The sequence below is a fragment of the Populus nigra genome, chromosome 5 (assembly GCF_951802175.1).
Source record: "Populus nigra chromosome 5, ddPopNigr1.1, whole genome shotgun sequence".
NCBI classification, from domain to species: Eukaryota; Viridiplantae; Streptophyta; class Magnoliopsida; order Malpighiales; family Salicaceae; genus Populus; species Populus nigra.
This window is the reverse complement of record NC_084856.1, coordinates 11906008-11927432: the sequence shown is the minus strand read 5'-3', so window position 1 is coordinate 11927432 and position 21425 is coordinate 11906008. Positions and strand designations below refer to the sequence as shown.

At 33.5% G+C, this 21425-nt stretch overlaps 1 non-coding gene across 1 annotated transcript; it reads right to left on the bottom strand.

Moving 5' to 3' along the window:
• Window positions 1–15692: 15692 nt before the first annotated feature.
• LOC133695556 (small nucleolar RNA R71) lies at window positions 15693–15799 on the bottom strand. The gene has a single exon (XR_009842496.1). It is a non-coding gene; the product is annotated as a small nucleolar RNA R71 (small nucleolar RNA).
• Window positions 15800–21425: the final 5626 nt, after the last annotated feature.

Sequence of the window (21425 nt, the reverse complement as noted above, 5' to 3'; positions counted from 1 at the left end):
TAGATAAATTGCAAATAGGTACTTAGTACCTCGTAAATAACTCTTTGGAAAATTCTTTATTTTTCTTTGAATGTGATCATATTTGAAGTAAAATCTGACATTGTGTTGTGTTGTCGATATTTATGAAAAGAAAGATTTATATATCCAGAATGATTGGAAACCATGATTAGTTCGCCGAATTGATTGGTATCTGTGTGGGATAATTAGATTGATTGGTTTTCGAATGAGAATGCTTGAATGATTAGCAATCATGATGGGTTCACCATATTGAATGGTATTCATATAAGACTACTAGATTGATTGGCATCCATATGGGATTACCGAAATGATTAGCTTCCAAATGAGAATGCCGGGATGATTAACTATTAGAAAAGTACCATGAGACTTTTCATTTATCGAAGATGGAAGAATTAAAATATGACATAAATTAAATAAGATAATGTAGTGATGAACTATTAAAGGATTAAAATGAATAGATAGAACCATGGCTAGATAAAGTCAGAAGTAGTTATTAGTTGTTACTTCCTTGTTTAGAATTTAAGTGTGCATTGTGTATGATGTTGCATAAATAGTTTTTTAGTTTTATATCATGTGTGTTTTAGTATTTTGTCTAGGAATCTTATAGTTAACTAATGTATCTAGTTAGTGGTTGTTTATTGTAGAACTTTCTTACAAATGTTATAATTTTTTTCTATAATGGTGAATGTGGAATTAATAAATAATTGGGAGTATAATATGATGATGATGATGAATGAGTAATTGCCTTGTTGGGATGGAGTATAATCCAGGATGATTGGATTTCAACCCTATCATCAGGAATCTCCACATTTTAACTATGTTATCAGGAATCTTAAAATTTCACTTTATCACCAGGAATCTCAAACATCAACCCTATCACCCGGAATCTCAAAATTCACTCTGTTATCAGAATCCCATATCCAACCATGTCATCAAGAATCTTAAATTCCACCCTATCATTAGAAATCTTAAATTTCACCATGTTATCAGGAATCTCACAATTCACCATGTCATCAAGAGTTTCAAACTTCAACCCTGTCATTAAGAATCTTAAATTTCACCCTGTCATCAGGAATTTTCAGTTTTAACTTTGTTATTAGGAATTCTTAATTTCAACCATGTCATCAAGAAATCCATTTTCACCTTATCTTTAGGAAATCCTTTTTAACTCTATTATCAAGAATCCCATGTTCAACCTTATCATTAGGAATCTTAAATTTCACTCTGTCATTAGGAATTTGAAGTTTTAAGCATATTATTTGAAATTCTAAATTTCAATTACATCATAAGGAAATCCATTTCCACCTTGTCATCGGGAAATTGATTTTAACCCTGTTATTAGGAATCTCATATTTAACCATGTCATCAGAAATTCTTAATGTTAACCTAGCCATCTAGAGGGACAGATCTCAACCCTACAATTAGAAAGCATTAAGAAATTAACCCTGTAATTAGGAAGCATTAAGAAATTAACCCTATAATCAAAAAGTCCAACCCTGCCATTAGAAAAGGAAAAGTGCCAAACCTGTCATCTACAAGTGCTAAGAAAATCAACAATTGGTTGGTCACTTGATTAGAGACCACGAGTAGGCTAACGAACACAAGCTACGAGGAGGTCACCCGATCAAAAACCATGAGCGGGCTACCAGAACACAAGCCACGGGCAGGTCACCTGATTATAGACCATGGGTAGGCTACGGAAAGGTCACCCAAACATAAACTATGGGCAGGCTACCCAAACACAAGCCACGGGCAGGTCACTTGATCAAAGACCATGGGTAGGCTACCAAAACAAAAATCACGGGTAAGTCACTCGATCAGAGACCATAGATAGGTTACTCGAAAAAACCCTCGAGTAAGTCACTCGATTAGAGACCACGGGTAAGTTACCCGGACACAAACCATAAATAGGTCACCCAAATAGAGACCATAGGCAGGTTACCTGATCACAAACCAATGGTAGGTGCTTAAACACCCAACACCCTTTTTCTTTTCTTTAAAAACTTGCTTTCTAAAGTCTTTTAAAAAACTTAATATCGTAAGTATCGTAAAGAGGGAGCAACTGTCATAACTCAATTTTGGAGCCCAAATATTTTTTTTATAAAAAGTGTATATTTTTAATTTTTATTAAAAAAATCCAAAAAAATATAAATTATAAAATCCAAAAATAATTTCGGGACCCAAGGATAAAAGCCTTCGAGCTGCAAAATACTAAAATACCATAAGAATAACCAGATTGGAATGTTTCGACAAGATAGGATGAAGAAAGAAAGAAAATTGAGGTTGAAATCCAAACTTGACCAAAATTATAAGAATTAATTAAGTCTAAGGACTTAATTAAACTTCTGACAAATTTAATTGACTTATTTAAGGACTTAATTAAATAAAAATTAATTTTAAAAGTCAATTAGGCAGAAATTGGAAGAATTAATTAAGTTCAAGGACTTAAACTTTTAATGATTTTTGTGGATTCAATCAAGGATTTAATTGAAAAAAAATCAAGTTTGGAGGTCTTATTTGGATCAATTCGCAAAGATTGGAAAATTTGGGACATAATTAAAACTTTTAAAGTCTAAATTGGTACAATTAGGAGTTTAATCAAAAGAAATTCGAAGTATGAAATTCAATTAAGGACCACTTTCAAGAAATCTGAAACCAAGGATCTCTTTGTAAAAAACACTGAAATTTAAGAGTCCAATTGAAGAAGGCCAAGGGTGAAATTGCAAGGAATCTAAAACATTAAAAGTTGATTGAGGGTTTCATTGCAAAGTGCTAAAGGTTCAAGGACTAAATTGAAAAACACCATAATTTCACTTTTCATTGTCTTCTTCCCCTAAAACAAAAGAAAAAAAGATGTCAAAGTGCCCACCTTTCAACCCTAATGTCTCCTCACCCTTTCATCATACCACTCAAATCGTATGCCAACTTATACCCGAATATTTGTATTTTGCTCTAAACTAAAATTACAGCTCTTATTACATTAAAAACACTTGCATATTCTCACTCAAAAATACTACCCAACACTACTATAATTGTAAAAATAGTTTTGTGTCCTCCCTTGTCAGTTGCAAGTAGGACAAGTTTTTATCCTTAGCTTTATTGAATGGTTAAGATTTATTTATCAGTATCAAGGTCAAGATCTCATCAAATCATAAGCCCTAAAATCTCACCATTTCTCCCATAAAATTTCTACAAAACCCTAACCCAAGAAGCTTGGGTACAGAGAGGAGCACTGCCATGAATAATATTTCTTAGCTAACACTACAACAACCTTACTCCATTATCTCCTTCTATAACTCTAAAACAGCTTTCTTCAATAAACAATCTTAGCAAAAAAACCAACTAAAAAGCCGTGATTGTTGAAGTTCAATATCAACTAGGATTTAGGCTAATAGGATTTAAAGTTTATAAGAGTTTTAATATTAGTTAAAGAAGGAATCCTAATTAATATAGGAATCCTTGATAAAGAAGGATTTATAATAAATTAGTATATTACAATTCTTGTTTAAATATAATGTTAGATTCCTTATTAGATTAGTATTTCCTTTGATTAATTTAATTCCTTGATTAGCTAGGACTTGAGGTCTATAAATAGGCTTGTACTCTTAAGCATTATACACAAGTTGAGAAAGATATAAAGAAGAGCTAGAAAGGTGTACCTTTTGAGAAGAATCTTAATAAAATATCAATCATCTCATTCTTTTTCTTGTTTTTTAGCTATGTTCTTATAAATTAGCTACCACACCTTATTCTTGTTTTCCAACAAGTGGTATCAGAGCTTAGATTTGATTATTTAACATGGCCAGTTCAAACCTTCCACTTTAATGTCCTAGGTTGATGTTGCGATGTCGCGGTCGCACAAATTAATTACCCTAGCTTCAAACACAACACACAAGATAGTATAGAGCAAGCAAGGGGTCGATCCCACGAGGAAGATTCAAGTCAGATTTTTATGCTAGATGATATGCAATTTGGGGGGGGGGGGTTGGACGTTATCTAGGCTAAAGCAAAAGAAAACAGAAAACTATCAAACTAAATTTAATAAAATCAGAAAATTATCAAGAGAACAAACCTTGGTCACAAGCACACATCCACCTACAGAAATCAGAACTGATCATGGAAACGAAACATCAATTTATATTCTGAATATTTATCTCTTCTTAACATTGGTTAGTTAACGGATCCGCCGTATAACTAGCCCTAACCATCAAACAACCACAGTGTCCGCACTAGTAATTTAATTCAATGGCAGCCTTAAGAACTAGATAAGTTGATTAATCAAGAAAACATAACTGTCCGCAGTCTATGTTTGATTTGATTGAATGTTCTCCCTAAGATTAATAACGTAGATCCGCCACAATTATTAAACTCAGTTGCTTCACAAGTTCATATACCACAACTCCGGTTTTGATATCAAACTTAACAATAGATTGTCTACAATAATAACTTAGAGTCCGCTCTAGCAATTAAAATAAACAATCATAGGAAAAATAAGCATAGGAGAACAAACATATTCATCATATAAACTGAAAAGAAAAGGTAAAATAAATCTCACAGTTCTTGAAATCCGAAGGTTTCCGTGTCCTTGCAACCAAGAAAAAGTGTTTAGCCTTGCATGTTTGTTGAACAACTAATCAAAAAGAAGAAAGAATGCATAATTTAGGGTTTCTTAGAGGAAGGGGGCGTTTTTCTCTCCTTGGCTGGCTGCTCCCCTTCTCTTCTCTCATTCTTTTTTATATCCTAGGAAACCCTAGGTCTCTATTTTACAAAATAGTCCTCCATTAAGTAGACTGTTTACATTTAAGTACTTCAATAACTATTTTCCTAAAAAGGAGAAATAGCCTTGCATGAAATCTTCAAGCTTTGATTTAGAGGAGCTAAATTGCTGAAATAAAAACTTGGATATCGGTTTAAATGCTTCGGAATGTCATTTGGACTCGTTTCTTCACGAAACCTGTTTGCTGGCAGAATTCAGATGTCATCTTTGAAAAATCATATCTCCCTCATATGACATCGTTTTTGGCTGGAATTTTGAGCGTTTATATAACTTTGAGTCATGAATCCAACAAAATTGAGTTTGCATCAATTGGACTTCTGTAGCTCCAGATATTCAAGTTGGAATGGCCAAAGGTCAACACTGGCAGATTGCAAGATTTGACTTTGAAGGCTGCGATTTCCATGCTCTTCCTTATTTTATTTTCTTGCCTTAGATGTCCAGAAAGGTATGGATGTTACCTTTTTAATTCCACTAGAATTACTTCATTTCAACCTCTAGAGCTCACGCTCTGCACAAAACATCGACTGAAGGTCAAATCTGCCAATTATCTCCAATTTACTCCTTTTTGCATCTTTCATCCAAAAGTGCCTTCAAAACATAAAACAAAGAATATCAAGGCATTTTATATATAAAACATAGGCAAAACACTAGTTAAATGTGGGTGAAACTATTGAATAATATGGTTGCATCAGTTGACAAAGAACAACTATCAAACTTTGTGTATTTGAGTAAAAGCTTGGCTAAGTTCCCAAGATGTGTGGGAGACGATTAAAAAAAGGTTTAAAAGGGCTTATAGATAGAACGATGTTGACCTCAACCCAAATAAAAGCTGGGCAAAAGGCACGAAGGAAGGATCAACTAGCACTGACAATCATCCACCAATGTTCGGATGACACTACTTTTGAGATAGTGATCAACACAACCACCGTCAAAAAAGCATGGGAAGTTTTGCAAGAATCAAACCAAGAAGTTAACAATGTGAGAAAGGTACATCTACAAAAACTATGTGGTGACTTTGAAAAGTTATATATGCTTGAATCAAAGAATATTTTAGAATACTTTGCAAAAGTATTGGCCATATACAATTAAATGAAGAGATAAGGGGAGAAGATGGAAGAGACATGTGGTAAAGAAGATCCTACGCTCGCTGTAATAGAAGTTCCATTATGTGGTGGTCGCGATAAAAGAGTCGCAAAATATGCATTTTCTTTCAATATAAGGTCTCATGGGAAAATTACAAGTTCATGAGGAAAGAGTTAATGAGATTCAAGAAGATGTGGGTGCACAAGCACTTTTTTCAAAGCAAGATGGTTTTGGATATTACCAAGGAGGAAGAGGAAGATTTAGAAGAGGAGGTCAAGGCAACCCCATAGATTAAACGGTCGATCGAATGAAAGGAACTGGTCTACTGGTTCAATTGGCAGTAGCAATTCGAGATCAAGATTTGACAATAGGTTTTACAAATCAAAAGTTAAATGCTATAATTGTCAAAAGACAGGTCATTATGCTAGGGATTGCTAGAATCCAACCAATAGGGTTGAATAGAATGCAAATCTTATGATAGAAGAAAAGAAAGAAGCCACTCTACTACTAGTGCATAATGAGAAAATGCAAGACAAAGAGAACATGTGGTACCTAGACAATGGAGACAATAACCACGTGTGTGTAGACAAAGACAAGTTCATGGAGCTTGATGAATCAATTAGAGGTAATGTCACCTTTGCAGATCATTCAAAGGCTGTCATCAAGTGAAAAGGTATAATTTTGATTGAATTGAAAGATAAGAGTTATCAATTTATTGGTAATGTCTATTATATACCAATAGTGAAAAATAACATATTGAGCTTAGGATAATTATTGGAGAAAGGGTATGAGATTAAGATAAAATATCATACTTTGACATTACTTGCCACTAAAAGAAACATAATTACAAAGGTAGCCATGACAAAGAATAGAATGTTCTTGCTAAATATAGAGACAGACTTGCCTAAATGCATGTGTGAAAGATGAAACTTGGCTTTGGCATATGAGACTTGGGCATGTAAACTTTGATAGCTTGAAGATGATGGCACAAAAGAAGATGTTGAAGGGTCTACCATCCATTATACATCCAAATTAGTTGTATCAGTTTAGTGGGCAAGCAATTTCGCAAGAGTTTTATGAAGGAGTCTACATCAAGAGCAAATCAACCCCTACAAGAAATACATGCCGATGTTTGTGGTCCTATCAAACATTTGTTTGGTAAAAACTTATATTTTCTACTTTTTATTGATGATTATAGTAGAAATACTTGGGTATACTTCTTAAAACAAAAATCTAATATGTTTAGTTGTTTTAAGAAGTTTAAGGTATTAGTTGAAAAGAAAAGTGGTTATATTATAAAATCACTTAAGATGAATAGGGAGTGAATTTTGTTCTAATGATTTTAATGAGTTTTGTGAAGATTATGGTATAAAAAGACTCCTAAAGGTGCCTAGATCCCCACAACAAAATGGCATTATTGAGAGAAAGAATATAAGCATCCTCAACATGGCAAAAAACATGCTCAAAACCAAGAAAATGCCTAAAGAGTTTTGGGTTAAAGCTTTAGATTATGATATATACTTGTCAAATAGATGTCCTACAAAAAGCTTAAATAGCATAACCCTACAATAAGCATGGAGTAGAAGAAAACCAAGTGTCTCTCACTTGAAAATTTTTGGGAGCTTTGGTTATGTGCATGTAGATGATCAAGTAAGGACCAAACTAGATGACAATAACAAAAAGATGATCTTTATGGGTTATGACTAAAAGTTTAAAGGATACAAGCTATACAACCTTATTGAAAGAAAGATGGTGATTAATAGAGATGTTGATTCAATGAAAAAGCAGCATAGGATTGAAAGGTAAATGATGGTGAGAAATGTGACTTCTTATCGATTCTTGATGAAGAGCAGGAAAGATATGAAGATCATCAAGAACCTATAATCACACCTCCACAAACACCAACGAGCTCAACTTCTTCTTCTTTTTCTAATGAAAGCTCAAGTAGTGGCACTCCACCAAGAAAGATGAGGATCCTTGATGACTTATATGAGGTAACTCATCCTATTGATGATGTAACACTATATTGTCATTTTGCTACATGTGATGCTATAGTGTTTGAAGAAGCAATAAATGATGCAAAATGGAGAATTGTTATGGATGAGGAGATTACATCAATTAAAAAGAATGACACATGGAGATTAATTTTTAGACCAACTGAAAAGAAACCAATAGGTGTCAAATGGATCTACAAAGAAAAGAAGAATGTTAAAGGACAAGTTGAGAGATATAAGGCACGGTTAGTGGCAAAAGGCTATAGTCAAAAGCATGGGATTGACTATGAAGAGGTTTTTTCTGCTGTTGCTAGATTGGAGACCATTCGATTAATCATTGTCATTGTTGCCCAACATAGATGGAGAATTTATCAAATGCATATCAAATCAGCCTTTCTTAATGGTTTTTTTGAAGAAGAGATCTATATTGAGCAACCTATTGGTTATGAAGTAAAGGGAAATAAAGACGAGGTTTTAAAGTTAAATAAAGCCTTGCATGGATTGAAGCAAGCTCCAAAGGCTTGGAACAGTCGCATTGATGGCTATTTCCTGAAGAATGGATTTGTTAAGTGCCCCCATGAATATGTTATCTATATAAAGATCAAATAGAGTGGTGTTACACTTATTGTATGTTTGTATGTGGATGACTTAATCTTTACAAGAAATAATCCAAAGATGTTTGGAGACTTTAAGCAAACAATGATCAAGGAGTTTGAGATGATGGATATTGGTCTCATGTCCTACTACTTAAGGATTGAGATCAAACAAGGAGAAGATGGAATCTTTATGAATAAAAAGAAGTTTGCAAGGGAGATTCTCAAGAAATTCAAAATTGAGGATTGTGAAAAAGTGAATACTTCAGTCAAGTATAGAGTGAAGATGCCAAAGAATGATGAAGGGGAGAAGATAAACTCTACAACATTCAAAAGCTTAGTTGGGAGTTTGAGATATTTGACATGCATTCATCCAGATATTCTTTATGGAGTAAGACTTGTGAGTAGGTTTTTGGAGACACCAATTATGACTCACTTCAAAGCTTTGAAGCAAATTCTACGATACATCAAAGGTACCATAGATTTTGGCTTGTTATACGATTATTCTAGTAGCTTTGATCTTGTGGGTAATAGTGATAGTGATTGGACTAGAGATATGGATGATCGAAAGAGCACTACATGTTTTTTTTCTACATAAGAGACACAACTTTCATATGGAGTTCAAAGAAGCAATCTATTGTCACATTATCTACTTGCGAAGTTGAATATGTAGCTACTACAACATGTTGTTGTCATTTCATATAGCTAAAAAGATTCTTGAAAGAGTTATGAATGCTATAAAAAAACCTACAAAGATTTCTGTGGACAACTCATCAGCCATTATATTAGCTAAAAAATCAGCTTTTCATGATAGAAGTAAGCACATTGATATAAGATTTTATCTAAGAGACTGCTTTGGAAACAAGGAAGTTGAAGTCAAGTATGTGAAGACTTAAGACCAAGTAGCGGATATTTTCACAAAGCCACTCAAATATGATGTTTTTTGCAAAAATGAGAGATATGCTGGGAGTTATGAAGAATAATGACAGTTGATATTGAGGGGGAGTGTTGAAGTTCAATATCAACTAGGATTTATGCTAATATAATTTAGAGTTTATAAGAGTTTTAATATTAACTAAAGGAAAAATCCTATGCCCTGTTTGTTTGCTGGAAAGTAATTTTATTTTGGAAAGTGATTTCCTTGAAAAGTGAATTCCTGGAAAGTGAATTATTTTTTTTTATGTTTGGTAGTGTCATGGAAAATAAGTTGCATAACTGATGCAACCATATTATTCGATAGTTTCACCCACATTTAACTAGTGTTTTGCCTATGTTTTATATATAAAATGCCTTGATATTCTTTGTTTTATGTTTTGAAGGCACTTTTGGATGAAAGATGCAAAAAGAAGTAAATTGGAGGTAATTGGAAGATTTGACCTTCAGTCGATGTTTTGTGCAGAGCGTGAGCTCTAGAGGTCGAAATGAAGTGATTCCGGTGGCATTAAAAAGCTAACTGAGTTTAATAATTGTGGCAGATCTACGTTATTAATCTTAGAGAGAACATTCAATCAAATCAAACATAGACTGCGAACAATTATGTTTTCTTGATTAATCAACTTATCTAGTTCTTAAGGTTGCCATTGAATTAAATTACTAGTGCAGACATTGTGGTTGTTTAATGGTTAGGGTTAGTTATACGGCAGATCCATTAACTAACCAATGTTAAGAAGAGATAAAAATTCAGAATATAAATTAATGTTTCATTTCCATGATCAGTTCTGATTTCTGTAGGTGGATGTGTGCTTGCGATCAAGGTTTGTTCTCTTAATAATTTTCTGATTTTTTAAAATTCCGTTTGATAATTTTCTGTTTTCTTTTGCTTTAGCCTAGATAATGTCCAACCCCAACCCCCCCCCCCAAATTGCATATCATCTAGTATAAAAATATGACTTAAACTTTCCTCGTTGGATCAACCCCTTACTTGCTCTATACTATCTTGTGTGTTGTGTTTGAAGCTAGGGTAATTAATTTGTGCGACCGAGACATCGCAACAATAACATTTTCCAATATTTGGTTATGTCATGGAAAATAAGTTGGGAAATAACTTATTAATATTTTAATATTTTATTTTTAAAAATGTTTGTCTCTCTCTCTCTCTCTCTCTCTCTCTCTCTCTCTCTCACACACACACACACACACACACACATATCATATGTGTGTGTGTGTGTGTGTATAATATTAAATATAAATATTTAATCACTGACAGTATAAGAATGAGATCTAAAAAGTATAATAATGAATTGTTTTTATTATATTATATATTTATATATAACTTATTTTATAAAATATAGCTATATATGTAATATAAATATTTTAAATATAATATTATAGATATATAACCTTGTGAAATATTTTTTAAGTAAAACCTATTAATATTTTTTCATTTGTAAACGCTCAAAATAATTTTTTGATAGTATTAAGAAATCAAATTAGTTAATGGTATTAAGTAAGAGTTAGATATTTGTGTTTTTTTGGTTTGAATATTTTTTTTTTTAGAGAAATAGATATAAAAATATTTTGATGGGTTTTTGGATAAAGATTGTTTATTTTTTAAAAGGGTATGGACAATTATCCTTTTAATATATATCAATTAAGCATTAGGAAATAAATATAAACATCTTACATCAAACATTGTCATGCATAAATATTAAGTTATGATGTCATACACATACATATTAGTTCAAATTAACAATCATAAACATACTTGACTAAATAAAACAAGTAAACATACTTGTCAAATAACAAACATAGACTTTCTTATCATAGTAAATCATCTTAGCAATCAGGCTTGTAGTAGTGTTGGTTCACAAAATTTTGAATCCAAATTTTCCTTAAATTAGCATTTTTTGCCATAAATGCTTTTGCTAACATTTCATTTTGGTCAAAATGATCAAAAACATCACCAAGAGTGATCTCGTAATCTCGTCAAAGCCTTCAATTTTCATCACTTTTTTATATAGCTCATTAACATCAACTTGATTTTTGCTTAGGCTTTGAATTACAAATGCTAAATCTCCAATCTTTTCGGACAATTTTTCAACACCATCATCACAAATGCTAAATCTCCAATCTTTTCGGACAATTTTTCAACACCATCATCTTTATACATTTGATTTCTCTTCTTATGTTGCCTTTTTTGTGCACTAGAGGAAGATGTCTCTTTACCTTTTGAAGTTTTTTCATATTTCCCTTCATTTTCAATTGAAATATATTTCACTTTAGTGTTCTCTTCCAGGTTGATATCAGCATATGATTGACAAAATTTTCGGTTGTCATGTCTTTTCCAACAACAATTGTCATTGCTTCATACATATCAAGTTTTTTGTTGAGATACTTGTCATGATTGAGATGTGCCTATTTATAAAGATTAGAATATGCAATTTTGAGTTCCTTGTATAAAGTTTTGGAAACAAAAGTAAACGTAAAAATTACAAAGAGTATACTATTTATCATACATTTTTTTCTTCATCATATACATCTTTCGAAACTATAATCATCTTCAAACAATCATCCCAACCAAAGTCACTTTTATTTTTAAGTTTGGTTATTATTCCCCATTCTTTTTTACCAGTTTTGAGTTGATTGTCCACATGCTTAAACTCGCATCATTTAAGTGTCGCACGTTGAACTTTTGACTAATTTTTGTAGCCACCTAAACAAAAGATTCTGCATTAAAGATGGAAGAAGACTTGTTTCCTTTAAGTGTCTCCTCGGCTAATATCTCAAGTAGCATGTGAGACATAGGCTTAGACCATGTGAAGTGCTTACCCTTGCATTTTTCATTCTTCGTGGTACTCATTTCTAAAAAAAATCACAAATTTATACAAAATAGTGCCTCCTCGGCTAATATCTCAAGTAGCATGTGAGGCATAGACTTAGACCATGTGAAGTGCTTACCCTTGTATTTTTCATTCTTTGTGGTACTCATTTCTACAAAAAAAATCACAAATTTATACAAAAGAAAATCATACAATATTAAGATTGAATTAATTTTATACAAAAAAAATAGAATTAATATTTAAAAAAGAATACATGAAATACATGAGAAATTATAATAAAGTCAATAAGCAATCCAAATATATAACAAAGATAATACAAACTCAAGAAAAACATAATAAAAACAAACACATATAATTAACACTCAATTACTAGTTTCTTTGAGTGTTATAATCATTTTACATGGTTGATGCAATCATTTCTCTTTTTGTTATCCATTTCTTATTCTCTTCCCTCTCCTCCCATTAGCTTAAGTTGATTATTCTTCTAATTGGTTCACTTTCTGAACATATTTCTTTCATAAGAAAGTCATAAGAATCAACTTCCATTATGTGATAATGAATAATACAACATGCAAGCACAACATTCACTTATGTTTCATAAGACCAAAAAGGTTTTCCATAAATTGATCTAAAACGACTCTTCAAAATACTAAACCCTTGCTCAATAATGTTTCTCAATAAAGAGTGTCGAAGATTAAATAGCTCCTTTTTATTTTATTGTGAATGTTTTGTAAACTCATTCAAGTTGTATCAAACTCCACCAAAAGGAGAATTGATTCCTTTTCGAATACTATAACCAGCATCATCAAGAAAATATTTTCCTACAAATAAAAAATAAAACCTATTACTATCTTTATATAATTAGACAATTTATATGTTTATTGCATATAATAAATATTTATTTTATACCTTTTGGAACTTTTAGACCACTGGGTCTTGATATTGCATCATGATGTAACCATATTATTCGATAGTTTCACCCACATCTACCTAATGTTTTGTCCATGTTTTATATATAAAAATGCCTTGATATTCTTTGTTTTATGTTTTGAAGGCATTTTTGGATAAAAGATGCAAAAAGGAGTAAATTGGAGGTAATTGGCAGATTTGATGTTCAGTCGATGTTTTGTGCAGAGCGTGAGTTCTAGAGATCGAAATGAAGTGATTCTAGTGGCACTAAAAAGCTAACACCCATACCTTTCTGGAAATGTAATGCAAGAAAAATAAAAAGAGAAAGATCATGGAAATCACATCTTGCAAAGTCGAATCTCGCATTCTGCCAGTGTTGACCTTTGGCCATTCAAAATTTAATATCTAGAGCTACAGACGTCCAATTGATGCAAACTTAATTGTTGTGGATTCCTGACTTATAGACCTATCAACGATCCAAATTTCAGCCAAAAAAATGTCATATGAGGGAGATATGATTTTTCAAAGATGACAACTGAATTCTGCCAGCAAACAGGTTTCGTGAAGAAACAAGTCCAAATTACATTCTGAAGCATCTAAACCGACATCCAAGTTTTTATATAAGCAATTTAGCTCCTCTAAGTCAGAGCTTGAAGATTTCATGCAAGGATATTTCTTCTTTTAGGAAAAATAGTTATTGAAGTACTTAAATGTAAACTGTCAACTCAAGGAATGACTGTTTTGTAAAATAGAGACTACGGTTTCTTAGCATATAAAAAAAAAGAGAGAAGGAGGCAGCAGCCAGCAGAAAAGAGGGAGAGCAGAAGGAGGCAGCAGCCAGCAGAGAATAAACACAAATTCTCTCCTCTACAAACCCAAAAATCATGCTCTTTTCATTCTTTAGAAGTAGTTGTTCAATAGTTATGCAAGGCTAAGCTCTTTTCTTGGTTGCAAGGACACAACAAACCTTCGGATTTCAAGAACCGTGAGATTTATTCTTCCTTCTATTTTCAGTTTATGTTATGAATGAGTATGATTGTTTTCCTATGCATATTTCCTATGATTGTTGTTGATGATTGCTAGAGCGGACTCTAAGTTATTGTTATGAACAATCTATTGCTAAGTTTAATATCAAAACCGGAGTTGTGATATATGAACTTGTGAAGCAACTAAGCTTGATAATTGTGGCGGAACTATGTTATTGAACTTAGGAAGAACATTAGAACAAAGTGACACAAGCTGCGGACAGCTTGTATGTTAATCTTGATGAAATTATCTAGTTCTTAAAGCTACCATTAAATTGAATCATTAGTGCGGACACTTTGATTATTTATTGGTTAGGATTAGTTATACGGCGGATCCGTTAATTAATCAATGTTAAGAAAAGATAAAATTTCAGAACATAAACTGCAATTTTCGTTTCAAGGATCGGTTCTAATTTCTGTTGGTGGATGTGTGCTTGCGACCAAGGTTTGTTTTCTTGATAAGTTTCGGTTTTAATTGATTTTGTTTGCTAGTTTAATTGCTACCATAGTTTAGATAATCACAAACCAAATCCCCCCCCCCCAATTACATAGCGTACAACATAAAATCCTAACTTGAAACTTCCTCGTGGGATCGATCCCTTGCTTGCTCTATACTATCTTGTGTGTTTTAAGCTAGGGTAATTAATTTCTGCGACCGCGACATCGCAACAAATTTTGGCGCCGTTGCCGGGGAGGTAATTTTAGTTGATTGTTATGCTTGTACTGTTATTTTTATTTGCTGTGATTCAAAAAAAAAACAGAGAAACAGAATTTTTGCTTGCGACGGTACTGTTCACTTGCGGCAGCGGTACTGTTCAAAACAGAGTTTTTTGTGGAATTAGGTATCGGTCTTTTGTTTCCTGAAGGAAAACGACGTTCTGAACAGGACTAGTTATAAATTACTAGCCCCACCCTATCGAGGCCAAATTCTACTATTTTCTAGTGTTTTTAGGCAGTTTTAGTTTTCTACCGTTGGATTTTCGTACAATTTGCATTGTTTTCGATCTCTTGTGTGGTTGATTTCTTTTGAGTTTTCTTGATGATTTATGCCAGTAACCCATTCTACTAATCAAAGTCAAGTGCAGTTGGATCTCGAAATAGAAAAAACTTTACACAGGTTACGAAATGAAGCTCGCCTCAACACCATGGCTATTGCACGACAACAAACACTCAAGGAGCTTGCTGCTCCTAATGTGGAAAATCAGCCACTGTGCATAAACATCGACAATAATGTAAACTTTGAGCTCAAATCTGGTTTTATACATTTGCTACCAACATTTAATGGTCTTGCAGGAGAAGATCCTCATACTCATCTCAAGGAGTTCCATATGGTTTGTGTTGGCATGCAACCGATCGGAATTGATGAAGAACAGGTTAAGTTGAAAGCTTTCCCTTTCTCTTTAAAAGGGGCAGCAAAAGCATGGTTTTTCTTTATTCTCCCATGTTCCATTGGAACATGGAATGCCATGAAGAAGATTTTCCTTGAAAAGTATTTCCCAGCATCTCTAGTTGCCAACATAAGAAAAGAAATATGTGGGATTCGGCAATCTCATGGAGAGACACTCTCTGAATATTGGGAAAGATTTGAACAACTCTGCATTCAATGTCCTCATCATCAAATACCCGATCAGCTACTCATTCAATATTTCTATAAAGGATTGATGCCTACTGACCGTAGTATCATTGATGCTGCAAGTGGAGGCGCATTGGTGGATAAGACACCCGAGGCTGCATGCCAATTGATCTCAAACATGGCAGCCAACTCAAAACAATTTGGCACTCGTGGAGACTTCTCCAACAAACGAGTAAATGAGGTAAGTATTTCTAACCTTGAAAATAAAGTTAATGATCTTACTTCTCTTGTGCGTTCTTTGGCTTGTGGAAATGTGCAGCAGGTGAAAGTTTGTAGCATATGCTCCTTACAAGGATATGCTTCGGATATGTGTCCAACAATGCAAGAAGATTACATTGAACAAGCTCATGCAATTGAAGGAACATTCAATGGACAGCCCCAGCATAAATATGATCCCTTTTCCAACAAGTACAATCCCGGATGGAGAGATCATCCCAACCTACGTTACGGCAACCCATCCCAACAAGGCAATCAGGGCCAACAGTTCCATCCCCATGGATTTCAGCCCCAACAAAATTATCAAGCAAGACAACCCCCTCCATTCACAAACTCCAATGTTATGGGGTCGTCCTCCAATGATGATCTTCGTGAGATGATGAAAACTTTGGCTTCTAATACTGTTACCTTGCAACAAAATGTCATTTCTTTTCAACAGGAAACAAGGTCAAGTATTCACAACTTGGAAAAGCAAATGGGGCAAGTAGCTTCAAGTGTGGGGAAATTGGAAGCACAAATGAATGGAAAATTGCCCTCCCAAGCATTGAATCCAAAAGAGAATGTTAGTGCGATCATGCTGCGAAGTGGAAAAGAACTTGAAAGACAAAGGTCGAAACAGATTGAGATGGAGGAAGAAGAAGAGATAGAAACTGAATTGAGTACAAAGAAGGAACATCCTCCTCCTCCACAAATTGAAACCACGACCAACACTCTAAAGGTAAGTCCTCACTCAATGAATTCTAGTTTTAAAACAATTGCACCCTTTCCTGTGAGTTCTTCTAGGTCAAAGAAAGAGGACAAAGAAAAAGAGATTTTAGAAGTTTTCAAGAAAGTAGAACTCAACATTCCTTTGCTTGATGCTATCAAGCAAATTCCCAAATATGCTAAATTCTTGAAGGAGTTGTGTACTACCAAGAGAGCTTTCAAACTGAAAGGTCATGAAACGGTAAGTATGGGTGAAGTTGTATCTGCTGTTGTTCAAAACCTTTAAAACAAAAAGACCCAGGTGCATTTACTATCCCATGTGTTATTGGTAATGCTAGTTTTAAAAGAGCTTTATGCGATTTAGGTGCATCCATTAGTGTTATGCCTAAACATGTTTATGATTCTCTTAGTTTAGAGCCTTTGAATAAAACTAGTATTGTAATACAACTTGCGGATCGTAGTTTTGTTTACCCACTTGGTGTGATAGAAGATGTCATAGTCAAGATTGATAGTTTGGTTATTCCATGTGACTTTTATATTCTTGATATGAAACATGATTCTTGTGATTCATCAATCAACACTCCTATATTGTTTGGGAGACCATTCTTGAAAACTGCCAACACAAAGATTGATTGTGGTAAGGATACCTTGTCTATGGAGGTAAGAGATGAAAAAATTGAATTTAATTTTCATGATGCAATGACATATCCTTATAGCAATGTTTATTCTATCACATGTTATGACCAAGTTGATAAGTGTGTGCAGCAAGTTTGTGATTTTGATAGTGAGGATGGATAAAGCGTAGCTTTGAGCTATGGCTATGATTTTACCAAGATAGAAGAGATGGACAGGTATATATGTGTTCCCCAAAACATGCATGAATCAGCATTGGCTTTGCAAGCTTTGCAAACTGTTCCCCATGATGCAGTAGTCATTCACCCCATCATGGACAATGAATGGGTGGCGCCTATCCCTTTAGTGCCCAAAAAGATTGGAATTACATTTGAAGAAATACGAAATGATGCTTACGAGAATGCAAGGGTTTACAAAGAAAAGACTAAGAATCTTCATGACCAAATGCTTACAAGAAAGGAGTTTCATGTTGGAGACAAAGTCCTTCTTTATCATTCGCGTTTGAAACTTTTTCTTGGAAAATTGCGCTCTCGTTGGATTGGACCCTTTGTTGTTTCTAATGTTTTTCCTTATGGTGCAGTTGAAATTACAAGTTTAGAAACCAACAGAGTACTCAAGGTCAATGGGCATCGTTTGAAACCTTTCTATGAAGGTTGGACGGCAGAACTCACCGCTTCTATAGAGTTAGCTGAACTAATCTATGAAGAATGAGCATGCCACATGTCAAGCCAATGACATAAAACAAAAGCGCTTACTGGGAGGCAACCCAGCACAAAAAAAAATCAGATTTGCTTTCTTTTTCCTTATCTTTTATTTTTTCGCATTTTAATTTATTTTCTGTCATTCTCTTATGTTCCTTTGCTTTTATTTCAACATTGAGGACAATGTTGTGTTTTAAGTGTGGGGGTATTGGGAGAATTTTAGTTTTCTTTGTTGTTCTAAAAAAAAAAATTTGTGTTTGATCTTTTTAACTCCCATTGGTTTTTGAGAATATGAGTATTATGTATGAGAATTAATTAAGATAGATGAAGATATAAATCAAATGAAGGAGTATGCATGCAAATTTTAAGGTTTAATTGGTTTAGGGATTTACTTTGAGAATATGTCATGTTGACTTTATAGTGTTATAACAATGCAAGCTTTTGAGCCTTCAACATTATATTCTTTGATTGTGCCTTCTTTCAATGATATGTATCGCTAGAACTTGCTTCATATCTTGTTGAGATTACATTCACATTACATATATACATGAAGATGATAACGGCATTAGGAATTTTAACCACTTGAGCCAAAAAGCCAACCTAAAGCATATTATCCTTAGTGAGCCCCTTTTGAGCTTGTTTATCTTTTCTTTGCTTTATCCAAGTATAAGCCTTAACTTTTTATATGTTTTTCTATTCCCCTGGCCAAGGATTAGTAGAGCATATACTTATGATATCTCATGGAATTATGGTTGGAAATTATGTGAAAAGAAAGAAGAAGTGATGCTTGATGAAAAGATGGGCAAAGTTGCCAAAGGTTAAAAAAAAAGAAAAAAAAAAGAAAAAAAAAAACTGTTCATTTATGTTCTTAAGATTTTATGTTGAAAAAGCTTGAAATCGAAAGAAGTTAAGCATTGGTGATTAAAGATGAAAAATTTATGTGCTTTGATGGAATATCTTGTTTGAAATATCATTTTTCAGAATGCTCTATTTTGTTTGGTTTGAACCTTTCCTTTTACTTTCTTTTACCTCACCTTAATCTTAGCCCCATTACAACCGGAAAATAAGACCTTTTGATTCATGTAGTACCTGTAATAAGTTGCTAATGGAGATGAGATTGAAAAGCAAGCTTATGGTAGAACATACTCTTTGATTGAATTTGAGAGATTTAAACACATAAACCCTAAACACATGAGTGTTGGAGTGTATATCAATGAGAGGACCTATCACTTTGGCATGGCATAGATTTCATTTAAATCCCGACGATTGATTGAGTTTTGAAGTTTGCATGTAAATGAATCCATGAGAATTATACTATTTATCCTTCATGATTGTATTCTTGTTTATAATGCATATATTCTTGGACATTGATGGGAGATTAAGAGATTGATCATAGTTATTTTCAATTTGATTTTATTTATCCTTTCTCGAGGACGAGCAAGAGCTAAGTATGGGGGTATTTGATATAACCATATTATTCGATAGTTTCACCCACATCTACCTAATGTTTTGTCCATGTTTTATATATAAAATGCCTTGATATTCTTTATTTTATGTTTTGAAGGCATTTTTGGATGAAAGATGCAAAAAGGAGTAAATTGGAGGTAATTGGCAGATTTGACGTTCAGTCGATGTTTTGTGCAGAGCATGAGTTCTAGAGATCGAAATGAAGTGATTCCAGTGGCACTAAAAAGCTAACACCCATACCTTTCTGGAAATGTAATGCAAGAAAAATAAAAAGAGAAAGATCATGGAAATCACATCTTGCAAAGTCAAATCTCGCATTCTGCCAGTGTTGACCTTTGGCCATTCAAAATTTAATATCTAGAGCTACAGACTTCCAATTGATGCAAACTCAATTGTTGTGGATTCCTGACTTATAGACCTATCAACGCTCCAAATTTCAGCCAAAAAAATGTCATATGAGGGAGATATGATTTTTCAAAGATGACAACTGAATTCTGCCAGCAAACAGGTTTCGTGAAGAAACAAGTCCAAATTACATTCCGAAGCATCTAAACCGACATCCAAGTTTTTATATCAGCAATTTAGCTCCTCTAAGTCAGAGCTTGAAGATTTCATGCAAGGATATTTCTTCTTTTAGGAAAAATAGTTATTGAAGTACTTAAATGTAAACTGTCAACTCAAGGAAGGACTATTTTGTAAAATAGAGACTACGGTTTCTTAGCATATAAAAAGAAAGAGAGAAGGAGGCAGCAGCCAGCAGAAAAGAGGGAGAGCAGAAGGAGGCAGCAGCCAGCAGAGAATAAACACAAATTCTCTCCTCTACAAACCCAAAAATCATGCTCTTTTCATTCTTTAGAAGTAGTTGTTCAATAGTTATGCAAGGCTAAGCTCTTTTCTTGGTTGCAAGGACACAACAAACCTTCGGATTTCAAGAACCGTGAGATTTATTCTTCCTTCTATTTTCAGTTTATGTTATGAATGAGTATGATTGTTTTCCTATGTATATTTCCTATGATTGTTGTTGATGATTGCTAGAGCGGACTCTAAGTTATTGTTGTGAACAATCTATTGCTAAGTTTAATATCAAAACCGGAGTTGTGATATATGAACTTGTGAAGCAACTAAGCTTGATAATTGTGGCGGAACTACGTTATTGAACTTAGGAAGAACATTAGAACAAAGTGACACAAGCTGCGGACAGCTTGTATGTTAATCTTGATGAAATTATCTAGTTCTTAAAGCTACCATTAAATTGAATCATTAGTGCGGACACTTTGATTATTTATTGGTTAGGATTAGTTATACGGTGGATCCGTTAATTAATCAACGTTAAGAAAAGATAAAATTTCAGAACATAAACTGCAATTTTCGTTTCAAGGATCGGTTCTAATTTCCGTTGGTGGATGTGTGCTTGCGACCAAGGTTTGTTTTCTTGATAAGTTTCGGTTTTAATTGATTTTGTTTGCTAGTTTAATTGCTACCATAGTTTAGATAATCACAAACCAAATCCCCCCCCCCCAATTACATAGCGTACAACATAAAAATCTGACTTGAAACTTCCTCGTGGGATCGACCCTTTGCTTGCTCTATACTATCTTGTGTGTTTTAAGCTAGGGTAATTAATTTGTGCGACCGCGACATCGCAACACATCACCTAAAACCTGGGAATTGTGTGCACTTCCTTCTTATCCAGCTAAAACATATATAAACTTCAAATTAAAAGTTATAGTTGCTAAAACATTTTGTGGTGTTTCCTCTTTTCTACCTCGAAACTTTCCTTGAATTCAACAGGAACATTTGTAGGAACATGGATACTATCAATTGCTCCCACACAATCCTATATAAACATGAAAAAAATAATTTATAACTTTTTTCTTATAGATGTAATTAAT